At 38.9% G+C, this 14476-nt stretch overlaps 1 protein-coding gene across 3 annotated transcripts in view; it reads right to left on the reverse strand.

The window, feature by feature from the left end:
• The window catches only part of PHYHIPL (phytanoyl-CoA 2-hydroxylase interacting protein like), an 80110-nt gene that overhangs the window by 49732 nt on the left and 15902 nt on the right, over positions 1-14476 (reverse strand). The window contains exon 1 of one of the 3 annotated variants that reach the window (XM_040607271.1): positions 11840-11969. The exons of 1 other annotated variant lie outside the window; for it this stretch is intronic. The gene's annotated coding sequence lies outside the window, so the exon portion shown is untranslated. Of the gene's footprint in view, positions 1-8526; positions 8973-11839; positions 11970-14476 lie in introns of those variants that run through there. One more of the 3 variants, XM_040607270.1, reaches the window with a different exon arrangement.

Genomic DNA, 14476 nt, shown 5'->3' on the forward strand with positions numbered 1-14476 from the left:
CTGGGTCATGTTCAGGTTGGAGAAAAACACATTGTTATTCCTTACCAGCTACCATGTGGTGACACACAGCCTGACATGTTTTGCATGCTGGTTTATGAAACCGTGCCATGCTACATTCTGTCTCCTCATGTGCTGCATCAGCAGCTCCTGCCCTAAGTGTGTTGCTTGTTGCTTCTAAGGAAGTGTGCATTCATTCATTATTGCTTATTCCTGATAACTCATGCTTATAGTAGAGAAAGAGAGAGGGGATGACTTAACATGTTTAAAATCTTGATGGCAGGGAGAGGAGAATGTAAAAGATAAAGGAAAAGATGGAAGAGCAGCAGAATGGATGGAAAATGCAGAGAGGCCCTTTTGTCCTTTTCATTCATATTTATTACTGTCTGCTCTGTTCCTTTATTTAACTTCCTTTGCTATATCATGGGTCATACTGCAAGCTTTAAGAACATTGTGCTCAGATAAAATGGAAGAAAGCCAACACATGCAAGACCTGAACATACCAGAGAGATTAACAGTGTTAATGGGTGGAGGCTGTTTGTAGTAATGTGAGAATATCTCAACAAGTTTCATACCTATGGAATAAAGGTCAAAATAAGGAGAGGGTCTGTCCTGTCTTTACTTCTGAGCATGAGGTATAGAGGGCTCACAGATTCACAAAACTTAATAAGTGATGGACGATTTTCACTGCTTTTAGATAAGATTTGAATTGATTCTTAAGAGAGCTGAGAAAATACTGAAAAAAAAAATCCACCAGCATTTGCTCAAACTTTTTAATGAATTCAGTTCAACTGTGTTCTGTTCCTTCTATGTTTGTCCTTCATATACATTCTAATGAACAAACTTGCCAGTGATGAGACTCACAGAAACAGAAACCATTATGCATATTATTCAATGAAGGATTCGGAATAATGCTTTGGTAAAGGCTGGATTCTTAAAAATACAAGCAACTAAGGAAATTTCACCTCTTCCCTATTGCTAGACTAGTTATAAACAAAAGGGCTCGTATCCGGGCGTTTGTTTTCTATTCAAAAAACTGTAATTCTGAAATTCGTTAACGTTAAAATGTTTTTCATGCTGGAATTTATCAGCCTCTCAAACGGAAAACACAGCCTAAACACGCATATTTTACCAAAAGCTTCTCCATTTTTTTTTTTTTTTTTGGTTTGCATTTTTTCCTTAAAATGCAAAATATTGGTTGATGTGTATTTCCTTGGCAGTAAGATCAAGGCCAAACTCAAGGAATAACAAAGGTTAAAGCTGCTAACACTGGCTTCATTTACAACGAAATATCACAGGCAGAAAAAATTCAAACACAGGACTTGCACCTGTCTTCTCTTAAGCACTGCAGAATAACTCTGAAATGTAAGGTAGAGAGAATGTCCAAGAAGAGGGAAAGTAAGGAGGAAAAGAAAACAAAAACCAAAACCTAGGGGAAGATATACTGTTCTTGTTTCACGGAGGAAAGACAGTAATGACATACTAATCATCTGACTAGATTCAGTCAGTTAAGAAAATGAAGTTTTCCCATGTTTCTTACTGAATTGCTAAATGCGAGTAGACCTGTTGCCACAGCTGCTGATGGCTTTAGCTCTACTGAGCTGTCTGGGCCTGTTGCTTGGTGCTGTTGTTGCACACACCAGCACTGAAAGTCTCCTGCTTTGCTGTCCCATGCCCAGCAAGTAAGTCTGTGTGTCTCACTGGTGCTATATATGCAACTGAGTTCTTAGACAGACTCCTTGAAACAGTTCTGGAGAGCTGGTAACCTACAATGTGCAGATACCTACGTGACTTGAAGTTTCTGAAACAACTGTTCTTTATGAGACAGACATTGATAGCAAAAAAATTTGATGTTTTTAAAGCATTTTGTTATTGTCACACTGAGAAACACAAAGACATGGGAATTTCAAGAAGCTAACCTTCTGCTCAAAAATATCTTTTCTATTAACTATTTTCTTTAAACTATTCCGGAAACTTTTTATAATATTCTTACAGTGCTCCTCTTCCTTCTGCTTGCTGTGTTGTTTCCCATCATAAGCAGTAAGTCGGCTGTTTGGATCTCTTCATTCACTGTGACATTAGGTACTTAAGCCTAAGGCACCAATGTCTTTCAAAAGGTTGCACAGGGTGGCAACGCTTTGGTTCTGAAGATTAAATGCATCCAGGCACTGAATTCCAATTATTTCTTCGCCTATGCTAACAATGTGTGCTTTTCTTTTTTCTCCACTCTTTCTACAAGGGAGACATTCAGTTACCCAAATATTTCTTTTGGACACAAATATAGCTTAGTTGCCGAAATAACTGAACGTATATGAATGGCAGACCTTTATTTATAACTGATCTGTTCCATATGTGACTGATTGCCTCCAGTAAAGATACTTAAATGTAGCTGAGCTATTTGTGTTGGAGGCAGTGGTTACAGAGCAGTATCATTTGGCAGTCACCAGACAGCTGAGATTTCTTAGCTGTTTTCTATACATGCCCCAGCAGACATTATTATTTTAAAAGTCACTAATGTTGCTTATTGGAATTCTAAAGTAAGTTTTTGTCTGCTTCTTCAAACTTTTTGCTTTTCCTTCTGCACTGAAGTAATGGTTTTCCTTCTCCCCCTCTCAACCCTCTTTTGCCAAGTTGTCTTTTTTATTCATTCACCTAATAACATTGCATATGCTACAGAAATGTTTTTTTTATTTATATACAACACCTATGTATTTGTAAAGTAAGGAATAGAAGGTAAGGAAAATTGTATGGGTAAAATATCTCTTAAGAAGTCCCTAAGACAGAGATTATGTTCTTTCTTCTCAGAGAGATAGCATGAAGTTCACTGACTTCCATGCAGGGGATGAAATCAAAGGATCCAGCCCAATTAGCCTCAGTAGAACAGCACAGAAGGATTTTCACTACAAGACATCCTAAAATGACACTTGGAACTTGACAGTACTGTATTTCAATGTTGATTCAAATAATTAGTTTATACCTGTTATGACACTTTATTTAAACATAATATGCCTTGAAACTATAAACAAATAATTTGGCAATGATGTGGAGGAATGTTTTATATTCAAGCAACCCCTGAATAAAGTAAAGGAATGAAGTTATCAGAGAGACTGAGCAGCAGAAGCCCCACTGCTTTAAGAGATGCCCATGTGGATGTCTATTTCTAGACATTGCTTCTAAACTATCAAACATGTCCCTAAAATAGCATTACCGCAGAACACCGACGAGGATCAGAGGGGAGTACTGGTGAAGACCATTGCAATGTAGAGAACCTTCAGGTTTCTACTTAAGAGTAAATAGTTCCACACAGCCACAAGTGTACAGCAAGAACTGCTGAAAAGATTAATTTCGGCCTACTTATATTTTGTATCTCCAGTAAAAGTCCTACTAAGATTAATAAAACATTGGATAGCAGTGGATTGTAACATCAGAAGTTTTGAAAGCATTCAAGCAGCAGAAAAACCCCTATTAGTACACTAACTGCAGACAAGAACAGTACTGCTCATATTTTGGAAAGTTGTTGATGTGCAATTTAGATATGTTTTGATATTCTGTGTTTCAAAATATTGCAGTGGCCACTAAGTTCTGAAAGGCTATACATCAAAAGCTTCACTTTTTTTCCTCTCATTTTGACAATCACCACCACAACAGTATGATCTTTACATGCCTCTTGTTCATCTTAAGTCTACAGAGTATAAAATTCCTCCTGATAATGAAAATAAAGCTTCATGGACAGAGAAAAATGATTATGCAACCATAGAAATAGCATGCACAAAATTAAATTGATTGTTTTTGCTTTTTAAGCATAAGAAATATAACTCCATCAGAAAATCATGTAAACATACTCAGAAGTAAAAAGGGATACAAATTCAAGTCTTTGATAGGCCCTTGTAGCATATTTTGGAGGTCCGCAGGCAGAGACCATCTTAAATCTGAGATAAATAACTGCTAAAGATAAAAAGTTATCAGAAATTATCATCATCTGCAATTCCATGCACTCAGGAGGGGAGCGCAGCTCCCATGCTTTGGCTTGATAGTAAACACACCATCATGGGCTGGAACAGCACAGTCTATGACCAGGAGGGTAAAAAATGCGTGTGCCGTTTGGATACAAATGCTGATTATGGAAGTCACCTGATCTTGTTACAGGGAAGCGCCATGCTATGGGGAGTCTTCTGTAGCTGTATGTTTCTACACTGACCCAAACAATGTGTCCTGCAGCAGCCACTGCAGAAACCTACTCCTTGGGAGCATGAGAGGTAGGACCTGTGTAACTGCAGGAAGTCTTCTGCGCCATTACAGCTGTACGAATAGTTGTCTGCCATATGTACTGTATACAAGTGCTCATTTTAATTAAGGTTTAATCTCCTCAATCTCTGCACTAATCCTTGGTTCTCTCATAATACTCCCACAGACCACTCCAGGGCATTTTCTGGCATCAAAAACATCTTAACTTTGCCGGCTTTGCTCTGGTTTGACAGGTCCTGTGCATCCATCTTCATTTTTTATTTTCTAACAGAAATCTGCTAAATATGTGAGGCAGAAAAAAAACCCCAGTGTTTGAGCATTAATTGGATGAGAATGGCAATTTGTAGATTTGAGGAATAGCAAAGGTGCAACTGGAGTGTATAAGTGGGCAGCTGGCACAGTAGTTTTTGCCAACGTTTGCGTCAACGTGGGAGTACAGCAATATGGTAGCTGTTAACATTGTACTCAATAAATATCTCATCATATGTGATGATATGACTAGCCTTTTGGAGGAAGAAGCTGAGTATTCTCTGCACCCACAACAGGATTTTATGTGTAATCCCAGCAAATGTCAGTAGGTCTTCATGGGTGCTTAAATACTGTATACATAAAACTGATTTCTTGAAATCTAGTGTATGGGGTAACTGAAATAATAGTGAAATAATTTACACTTTGAATTATCCAGAGAAAGACCAGTGCAATGCTCAACATTACGCTTTTTCTCAGCTGACTCAAAGGAAAAGACACAGGCCTGCTGTTGTCAAGTGCACGTGACAGTTTCTGTTAATGTAAGACTTGGTTTCTATGGGTTATGTATGTATGTGCCTTCATAAAAGGGAAAAATTTATTTCCAACATATTTTTGTGGCTGTTACAAATAGGAAGGATATTAAAATTAGTGTTTTAGGATGAAGGGAATTGTGTCTGTTTCACATGAATTTGATACATTTCGTAACCATTGGAGTTAACAACAAAGACAACGTTATAGATAAAAACGGCGTTAGACCTCAGTGGGGTACCTTTCAGCAACTATTTCTTGCCATGAGGTTTCCTTCTGTGGATCTCTTACAACCCTTACGCAAAGAATTAATAAATTCTTCTACTAGTAAAGAAAAATATAAAAATCTGATTTTAGGTTTCTGTCTTCTAGTCATGCTCTGGTTTTATTTTGCCATGACATCTCTCTCTGTGAGGAGTGTGCCTACTCATCTTCCTCCACCTTCTTCAAAGGCCTTTTCTCCGCACGTCAGTCCACCACCGCTGCTCTTCCAAGTGTCATCCCTACACAACTACTAACTTGGAATAACTCCCAGAGCCCCATATTCTATATTTATGGCATATATGTTCCCTTAGAAGAAAGGCCTCTATACTAAAAAATTATCATGACATCAACTAAAACATCATCATTTTGAAGAGCCAAAGCTAGTGAGATTTTAAAGAAATTTTGTCTGTGAAGCTTTAGAAAGGTTGATTTACAGATGCAAACAGCAACCAACAGAACTGGAGCAAACTCAAAACATATACTATAACACTTGGCTTGATCTTTTAGTCCATTTCACTGAAAATGAACACACTAGATTTAATAAGGTGATGTAAACTTATATTTATTTTCAGGACCTATGAAAATGCCCTGAGTTAATCAATTCCTAATTTTTATTTATTTCTACATTGTCCACTAGTATCTTGCTGCTAGCATGTACGTACGTGAACCACAGAGTGAACCCGCTTTTTAACGCTGAGAAATTCTAAAACAAATGCAACAAAATGTCCTATCAAGCCACTAGTAAAACTAGATGGCTACTCAGGTAAAGAAAATTTTCCATTCATTAGTAATGGTGCTTATCTACTTTCCAAACCAACTTCCAAAATGAGGATTCTACCCACAGAACATCACCCATATTTTTAGTTTGACGTTCACAAAATCATATGCTGTCTTTTATGAAAGAATTGGGAATGTAAGGCAGTGGAAGAAAAAAATTACAGTACTAAATGACAGTGCTACTTCGAACTAAAATGACTTATTCAAGTGCTTTGTCTACTACGATAAACAAAAATGCTCTTATATACATAGGAAATTAAGTTTTGTAGTTTCACATGCAAATATGAGAAGGGCTATTTACTCTTTCTTCCTGAAAAGTTAAGGATTTGCACATTCCCTGATAAAATACTTTCAATAAGCTTCATTAACATAGCTATTTACATTCACAGTTATTGTCATTAACACAAAAAAGGTAAATACATTCTCCACCCTATCTCTTAAGCCTGAAAGCTTAAAGATCTGTAGAGAAATATCAAACTGCAACATTCCATTACACCAAAACCCAAAACATAAAACTGCACCTTCTGAATGAAAATGAAGATTCTGAAATGTTTCTCTAGAAAGTGAGGTATCAGCAGACTGATTTTAGCAGCAGGCAGCCAAGACAGACCATGGCAGAGGTGGGTATGATTCTTTTACTGCCAGCCTGGGTTCAGCCTACTGCCTGAGAGAAGTGAAGAGCTCACGGGGATGGGCCAACCCCAGAAAGGACAGAGGAGTAGGGAGCCCAACCACCCCAAGAAGTCACCACTTCTCTTCCAGCTGGAGACCCAGGCTGTATTGTAAGCTGTCTCATTTGTATCTACCAAAGAGGTGGAAGAAGGGCCTCATGCAGCCATCACCAGCCTGGCTGGACTGTAAAGAATTTGTGGGATGAATCTACTACTTGTTCTCTCCCAAGGTGTTTCCAGTGTCCCAAGGACATGGGAGAGCCCCATCAGCCTGAATGAGTATGCCCACACATTGCTCAGAGATGGCTGATATGCATCATTATATCTGCTGTTCCCAGCTCCGATTCCTTTCTTCGAGGAGATGCTACCTAGTGACTTAAGTCTGGTTTGTAGCCAGTCCATGATAAAGCTCCTATCCTGCATACGGTGTTTTGTGTGTTTGATAGTGACAGGATGAGGCTTAAGCCATGGCTGTACTGGCCAGCTGTCTCCAGTGTGCCTTCCAAGCGCCAGGCAAGTCTTAGGAGACATGTTGATAGGGAAATACTGTAAAATATCATTTTGTATAGAAAGTACTCTGCCATGACATATACAGTGTTATTTTGGACAAATTTTCTTCATCAAGCAATAAACAATCTTGTACCAAAATAAGGACAGCTGGAACTTAACACCCTACATAATTAGCTTTCCAATAAGAATTTAAATGAAAAATAAGTATCAGTAAATCCAAGTATGCTGAACCACGTGAGAATTATGAAAACTGAAGGTTATATGCAGGAATTTGACATAGAGTGTGGGGCGTTGAGAAATTTATAAAGCCAAGTACTATTCTTCTTCATTTTGCAATGAAGCACTGCTCCACTGGGTTTTACAATCCTAAGGGGACTTGAAACAAAGACACTTCAGCCGCACAGCCAGAGCACCTATGCCTGAAACTAGGTGTCAAAATCAATAGTCTGATATCCCACCCAGGAGAATGGAGCATTCTGCACATATACAAATAAATAAAACTCCAGTCACAAAACAAGCAACATACAAACAAGAAAACCTTTATCCTTGAGCATCTGGGATCCAAAGGCATTCAAGTGTGAGAGAACAAACCATATTTGAGCTTTGTCACATGCTAAAGAGCAGGTCTAACCATCCCTTCAGAAGAAGACACCATCTCTTATGTCTTATAGCTGAATCACATACAGGTACTCCCCTCATGCAAAAATAAATAAATGTATTCATTTCATGGAAGCAGCCATAAACTTTTCAACAGATGGGAAACCTGATAGACTGAGGTGCCATGTATCCCTTACTTACTGATTTCAGGAAGGGAAGCTTTTGGTTTTTAAAGTTGTTTTTAAACAATTTTCCAACTTCATGGCTTAGGAGAAGATCAGCAATGTAGAAGAATACAATTTCATGTTGTTAAACTCCAGAGACATGTGGGAACCAGGCAAAATACTTAATGTAAGCAGAATAAAAATTTAAAGAAAAATGCACATCAGGTTTGCCTGTATAACATGGGTGTTCCCATGCAAATCCCTCAGCCATTGCACACTCAGAATTGCATCAAACCATTAATTCTAAAATGACTTCATCCTTCAGCATTTCCTACTTTCCACATATCTGAGCTTCTCACTGAATCTGCAGGAGAATGTTCCCTTCGGGCAGTGGGTCATGTTCTTCCAAGCCCCTCCATCCTGGTTTCTCTCTCTCGGTCATCTTCCTCTCCTAATTGCTCAGCTCTTTTCTAGTTCCCTTTCCTCCCTCTTTCCAGTCTCCCTCTGCCCCAGGAGTGCCGTACCTTGCGCACAGGGTGACCGGCTGGGATCCTTGCTTGAGGAGCTGCCCCCACTCACGCTGGAGATAGCAACTTCTCCGTGGGCCCTTCCCTTCGCAGAGGGCTCCACACTGCCCTCCTGGTGCTCCTCCCCCAGCTCCCACCAGTCCCCTCACTCAGGCACAAAGAAGAGAGGTTTTGTTGGAAGCTGTGTTGGGGCCTCGTGCAGGGAACGGTCCTTCCCACTCTGGCCACTAGACAAACATCAAAGGCACCTGAAGTGAAGGATCCATAAGGCACCTGGGTTGCTCCTAGTCCCATCCCAAAGTATGAGCTTTGAGCTCTGAAGGCAGCCTGCTTCCCAAAATCCCTTTGCAGTCAGCACTCCTGGTGACCTTCCCTCTCAGTGCATATATTCTCCCAGCAGCAGAACTGGGGAGGTTGAACAGGGGAGAGGAGGAGGAGGCTGCTCAACCAGGCTTCCCCTGCCACCACTGTCATCGTATTTGCATTGCAGGGAGGTGATCTGACTGCCTTTGTGGGGCCCTCTGGCAGGATCCCAGCAGCCTTTCTGTGCCACTGCTCACATTGTACTGCAGGAGGATAAACACGGGCTTGTCCACAGTGCTCTTGACAGCTCTGGAGGAAATCCATGACCGCCCAGTATCAAATAGGCCAGAGAAGCTGGGCTACTTTCTGTGCACTGGCTACTGTCTGTATCCTAATTCCCTGTCTCTTGTAGGAATATGGATGTTCGCTGGTATCAGCAAAATAAGACAAGGTAATACAATGGGACTGTGATAAATATTCTTACTTGGAGTTTGATGCTACAAAATTGTCTTTAATGCTCCACTGTTTCTAAAGACACAGACTGGACAGTGTTTAACATTTCTCGGGACCATGCCAAGGTGCCACAGAGATAAATAAATGAGGCAGGAAATACATAAAGTTTGAGACGGAAAAAGCAAGTTCCTAGTGCGAGGGGAAAAATATTTTAAAGCCAGAAAAGAATCCTCTCTACCCTGAACGTATTCAAAAACATTAAAGATGTTATCAACACTCTACTCCTTCCTGTCTAATCTCTCTTTGACAGGGAGGATAATCATGGAAAACATAACAAGATCTTTCATCTATCTAGAAGTCTTAATACCCTACTGCTAGGCGCTATATATATGAGCTACAAGAACATTATGCTGACTGCACAGATTTGAGTGACTACACAAACTTCAAGGCCTGAGAATTCAAGAAATTGATCAGAAAAAAAATCAGCAAGGTTGGCCCTCTCCAAGCTTTGAGATCTCCAAACTAGAAGAAATTCCTCTGTACTTCCTGAACTTAACACAAGGACTTGAAACCCTCTGGCCTTCTCTGTTGAGCAGTCTACCTCCTATACCTGTAACATGGGTACTGGTCTAGTCTCCTACAAATACTGGATGTCAAACTTCCCCTGGGCCCCACAACATACAGACAGAGAGCTACCGTGGCTCCTACTGTATACTCTGGGGAAATTCTAGTAGCTTTAACAGAAGCTGGTGTATGCGTTACAGACCCAGATTATGTTTTTTTCATTTTCTCTGTTATCACTTCGGTAGAGTTGCTTTGCCTTCAAGGAAAGCCCTTCCTCAGTGTAGAACCTGAAATCTATGAAAGCGTAGGTGTGCAAGTGGGACCTCCATCTGCTCTCCAACGGAGCAGGCAAAGGGGCAAAGCACACATGCTTACTGTAAGATAGTGCTTTATTTTCCTGTAAAACAGAACATGGCATTTCATCAATAACCCCTTTTCCGCAAAGACAAAAGGCGGGATTCTCCTGCCGACCTCCCCGTTGCTGCAGTGATCAGCTGATCATACTCTTTCAAACTGATGTGTATCATCTTTATTCCACTGTCTTCAATGAAGACAGACAAATTTATACTCACTGACAAACTAATCTTTACATATTACTCCAGTTGTGTGCTATTGTACAAAGGAATATAGTTACAAAATTTCAATGCAAATATGGATATGAAAAGAAAAAGAATCTTTCCCTTTCCTAAAAGCAGTTACCCCATCAGATTTCTACAGGACCATAAAAGTGCAGGCTACAGACTGTATTTTTTTCTACTTTTCCTCTGAAATTAACATTGTTTTAAACAACTCTAACCTTTGCACTTTTTCCTATCCCAAATCAGTTACTATTTCCTCTTCTGCATTTAATTTTTAATATGGAATTAAATATGTACCATGATCAAAAAATCAATTTCCTTTTGAATTACCCAAATGTTAAAATCACACTTCTGTGGCAAAGAGTTGGCGCTCTGAAGAACAGAGCCATCTACAGAAATCTTTTTGATAATGGTGTCCTTCTTTCAAATCCAAACATATCCTTGATGTAGAATACAAATTGAGCTCTAGTGTATAAGTCAGCTAGGGTTTCAAAGTTGGCTTTTATACTTTGCCATTAATTAATTCCGTCCAAGAAATTCAAACAAAGATACAAACAAAAAAGTTCTCTAAATACGTTACATAAGGCATTCAGAATATTCCAATTCATTCCCCTCCAGGAACACAGCAGAGTCAAAGAATAGTGTACACAGCATGTTTAGACTGTATAAAAAGCACTAGAAACTGTAAGAATAGTTTAAACCCCATTTATTTAAAGCTCTCCATTATAAGAGCTATTGTAGAGTATTTGCTAATCAATCTACACTTCTGAGTTCTTAACAATTGCAGGCTTAATGAAGTGTACTTTTCTTCACTTTCAGATGCAGGAACAAATAGTTTCCTATTAAAAGGGAGGAAATGAAAGCAGAAGGCAGAAGACTTCTTTCAAAAATTACTGGAGCTTCTGAACAATTTAAATATTGACTAGAAAGTCAGAAACTCTTACTTGGAATCTCTTTTTTTAGGGGGGGGGGGGGAAGGTCTGAGAAAGAGACTTTCTTTCCCAATACACCCCCCATGTACATATTTAAGTCAGGTAGGATGAATATTCTTTCCGATACAATGAGGAAAGCCCCCCAAAATCTGGCAGAGAAAACTCATACAACTTACTCCAATTTGGTTTTAATGTCATTTTGTTGTAACTATCACAACATAACTAAAACAGAAGTTGAGAACTGGGTCAGTGGTCAGTCAGTATAGAGAGATCTTTCAAGCTGAGTAATCAAAAATGGTTTTTGCTGGGGAGTAAGCAATGCAGCATGGTGTAAGAACACAGCAGACGTGTCTATTCTACCTGAAAGTAAATTAAGAGTTTTCTTTTTCTCAAGATTTACTTAGCCCAACCTGTATAGAAAACCGAAAGGAAACTTACATCCTAACATCTTTGCCGTAAAACTTAGTAGCATTCACTCACCGGAAACACAGATCTGGTAGACAGGGAAGAGGCCGTCACAAATGATATGTCAGACTAAAAAACCAAAGTGAAAAGTAGGTTTTGTTGTGTTTCCCACTACCGCACAACACACAGATGCCATCTCCCTCGCTGTCCCTGCTGTGGTGTTGTGACAATCTTTTATAAGAGACCACAGAGCAAAGTTGATACCACACAATGTTACAAGCACCATCAACTTCTGTGAAATTTCCCAAGCTTATTATCTGCTACTCTTAGTTCTTTATTCTTACACAGAACTGATTTCTGGCAGCTCTTTATTTGTGCTAGGATCTTCTATGATCATTGGTTTTGTGTAGCCCATCTGATTATTTTCTTGTAATTTTATTTACTGTGCACTGAGACCTAGGAAAGTCCTACACCAAACTGGATAATTTATATGACAATTTGTAAGGATTGCAAACAAGCAGCATGAGAAAGGAGATATTTGACATTCTCTTGGCTTTTAATTTAGAGGTAGACCTACAATAAAAGACAATCTTATTAAGGTTTTAGATTAGAATGACTTCTAGCATTTCCTGTGACTGTTTCAAAAGATTCAGTTCCTGTAAGGGGAAATGAAATTAAGTCCAGTGCCTATACGGGCATAAAGAAGCATATATCTTTCTAATTTTCTTTTATCATGTTTATGATAACATATTTATCAATCACTATATTTCCATCATGCAAATTTTGATGGTTTCTGGGTTTGTTTTTAACATACCTTCTGGTTAGTGCAATCTGTGTAAATATTGGTGCCTTTTAGGCACTAAACCACCTGCACTGAAAGGCATAGGTCACAGAAAAAATTTCACTTACACACTGCAGGAATCAGCTACTGGGAAGAATGTAAACCCAAACCAAGAAAATATCAATGATTTCCCTCCTTCTTCCATGTAATAAATTCCAAATGCCATGATTCAGCTTTCCTGATTTAGCTTTTGTATTCCACCTGAAAACTGAAGATACAACTAAAATCACAGTGTGATACATGCCTGAATTTTTTGTCCTCTCCAGTTAAATATACCAAATCCAAAGGAAGCTGATACCTGGATTCTCATAGCTTGCCTATCTGAACAGCTTTATGGCCTCTCATTCAAGAATTTGGATTTTCTCTGAGGCATGAGGCTTGGAAATGAATCTGACACAATATAAATGCTTTTGTTATGTAAATGCAAAACTTCACCTCATTTTTCATATAAATATAAACCCCCTCTGCTACATCTGCCTCTCACACTTAGTCTAAATATGACTGTCATGTTATATCTTTGCAATGGATGAATCTGCCTATACTTTGCACTTGATAAAGACAAGAAATTATTGCTTGACTTATTGTCTGGAAATTTGGTATGGTATCTCTATTTATGATCTGGAAAAAGATACATGACTTCAGGAAATGTAACTATTAACCACAAGGATTTTATGAAAGATAAACAAAACCACATGTGAATAGCAATGAAATGTTCAGTTTGATGGGACATGAACAAGTGGAAGTTGTACCCCAAGTCAGAAGCAAGCTAAAAAGCATTAATGAAACCACAGTATCTTTTGATATTAACATGGGTTGCAAAGGAAAGAGGAAATCCCAGTTCACTTAAGGGAACAAAATCCATCTGATCCCACTTAGCTTTGCAATGTATGAACAGATATTCAGGCATGAAAAGCAGACTGCACTATTTGTCCACAAAATACAGTATCATGCGATGAAAATTTGTATTATTACTGTGACTACAATTTATAGACTGTATAGTCTGGTGTGGTAATAGATGAATATTTCTGCAGTATAGTGTGGGATAATTGCCAATTACGCTAAGGGCTCTGTAAGAAAGGTTTCCATGACAGCATTCTGTGTATCATTGGCATTTTGGAAATAACATCCAGTTTTGATCTCTGAATTCTACAGATTTTGCTGTTCCCATGAAACATTACATTCAAGTGGAAAAAAGCCAGGGCTATAGCATACTTTTTTTACATACAGCCAGGAATGCCTGGAAGTGATATTCCTGTGATAAACTGTAGAACTATGTGATAAACCACAGAAATATTTGATAAATGCACCTATTAAACACCTTTAATTACCTTTTCTACTCTCTGGCCAGTAACCGTTCTGTCTCGGGAATTATTATGAACTTTTATATTGTTGAACAGACTCAGACTGCTGGCATTTCCAATTTTCTGTCTACGGTGGAGGGGGAGAGGAAAAAAAAGCTTTTCTATACATTAAAATATGATGGCTTTTAAAGCACAGCAACTTCTTCCAGAGCTGAGGATGCATTTAGTGCTGAATGAGGGAGGAGAGTTGGGACAAGAAGGGCCTTAAAAATACTTCAAATTCAGATGTTCATCAAAGTTCTCCCAAGTAAGTTTTTAATCTTTTTTTTGCAGCTGTCTTACTGGCATTTTCCAAGAGGTCTGAAAGAGCTAGCTGCTCAGTTCCTATTGCATTTCAGTGGCACCCTGACGTGCTGCTCTAAAGGCTATTAGACATGAAAGATAGTTTAAACTCTGGTACGAAGACTAACACTGAGTATCTGTGATTTGTCAAGAACAACGTTAAAATACAGACCTTATCTGCAGGGGAGGGAGAGGTCCTGTGTAACTTTCTGCTAGTTTGTAACTGGG

The sequence above is a fragment of the Falco naumanni genome, chromosome 9 (assembly GCF_017639655.2).
Source record: "Falco naumanni isolate bFalNau1 chromosome 9, bFalNau1.pat, whole genome shotgun sequence".
NCBI lineage: Eukaryota > Metazoa > Chordata > Aves > Falconiformes > Falconidae > Falco > Falco naumanni.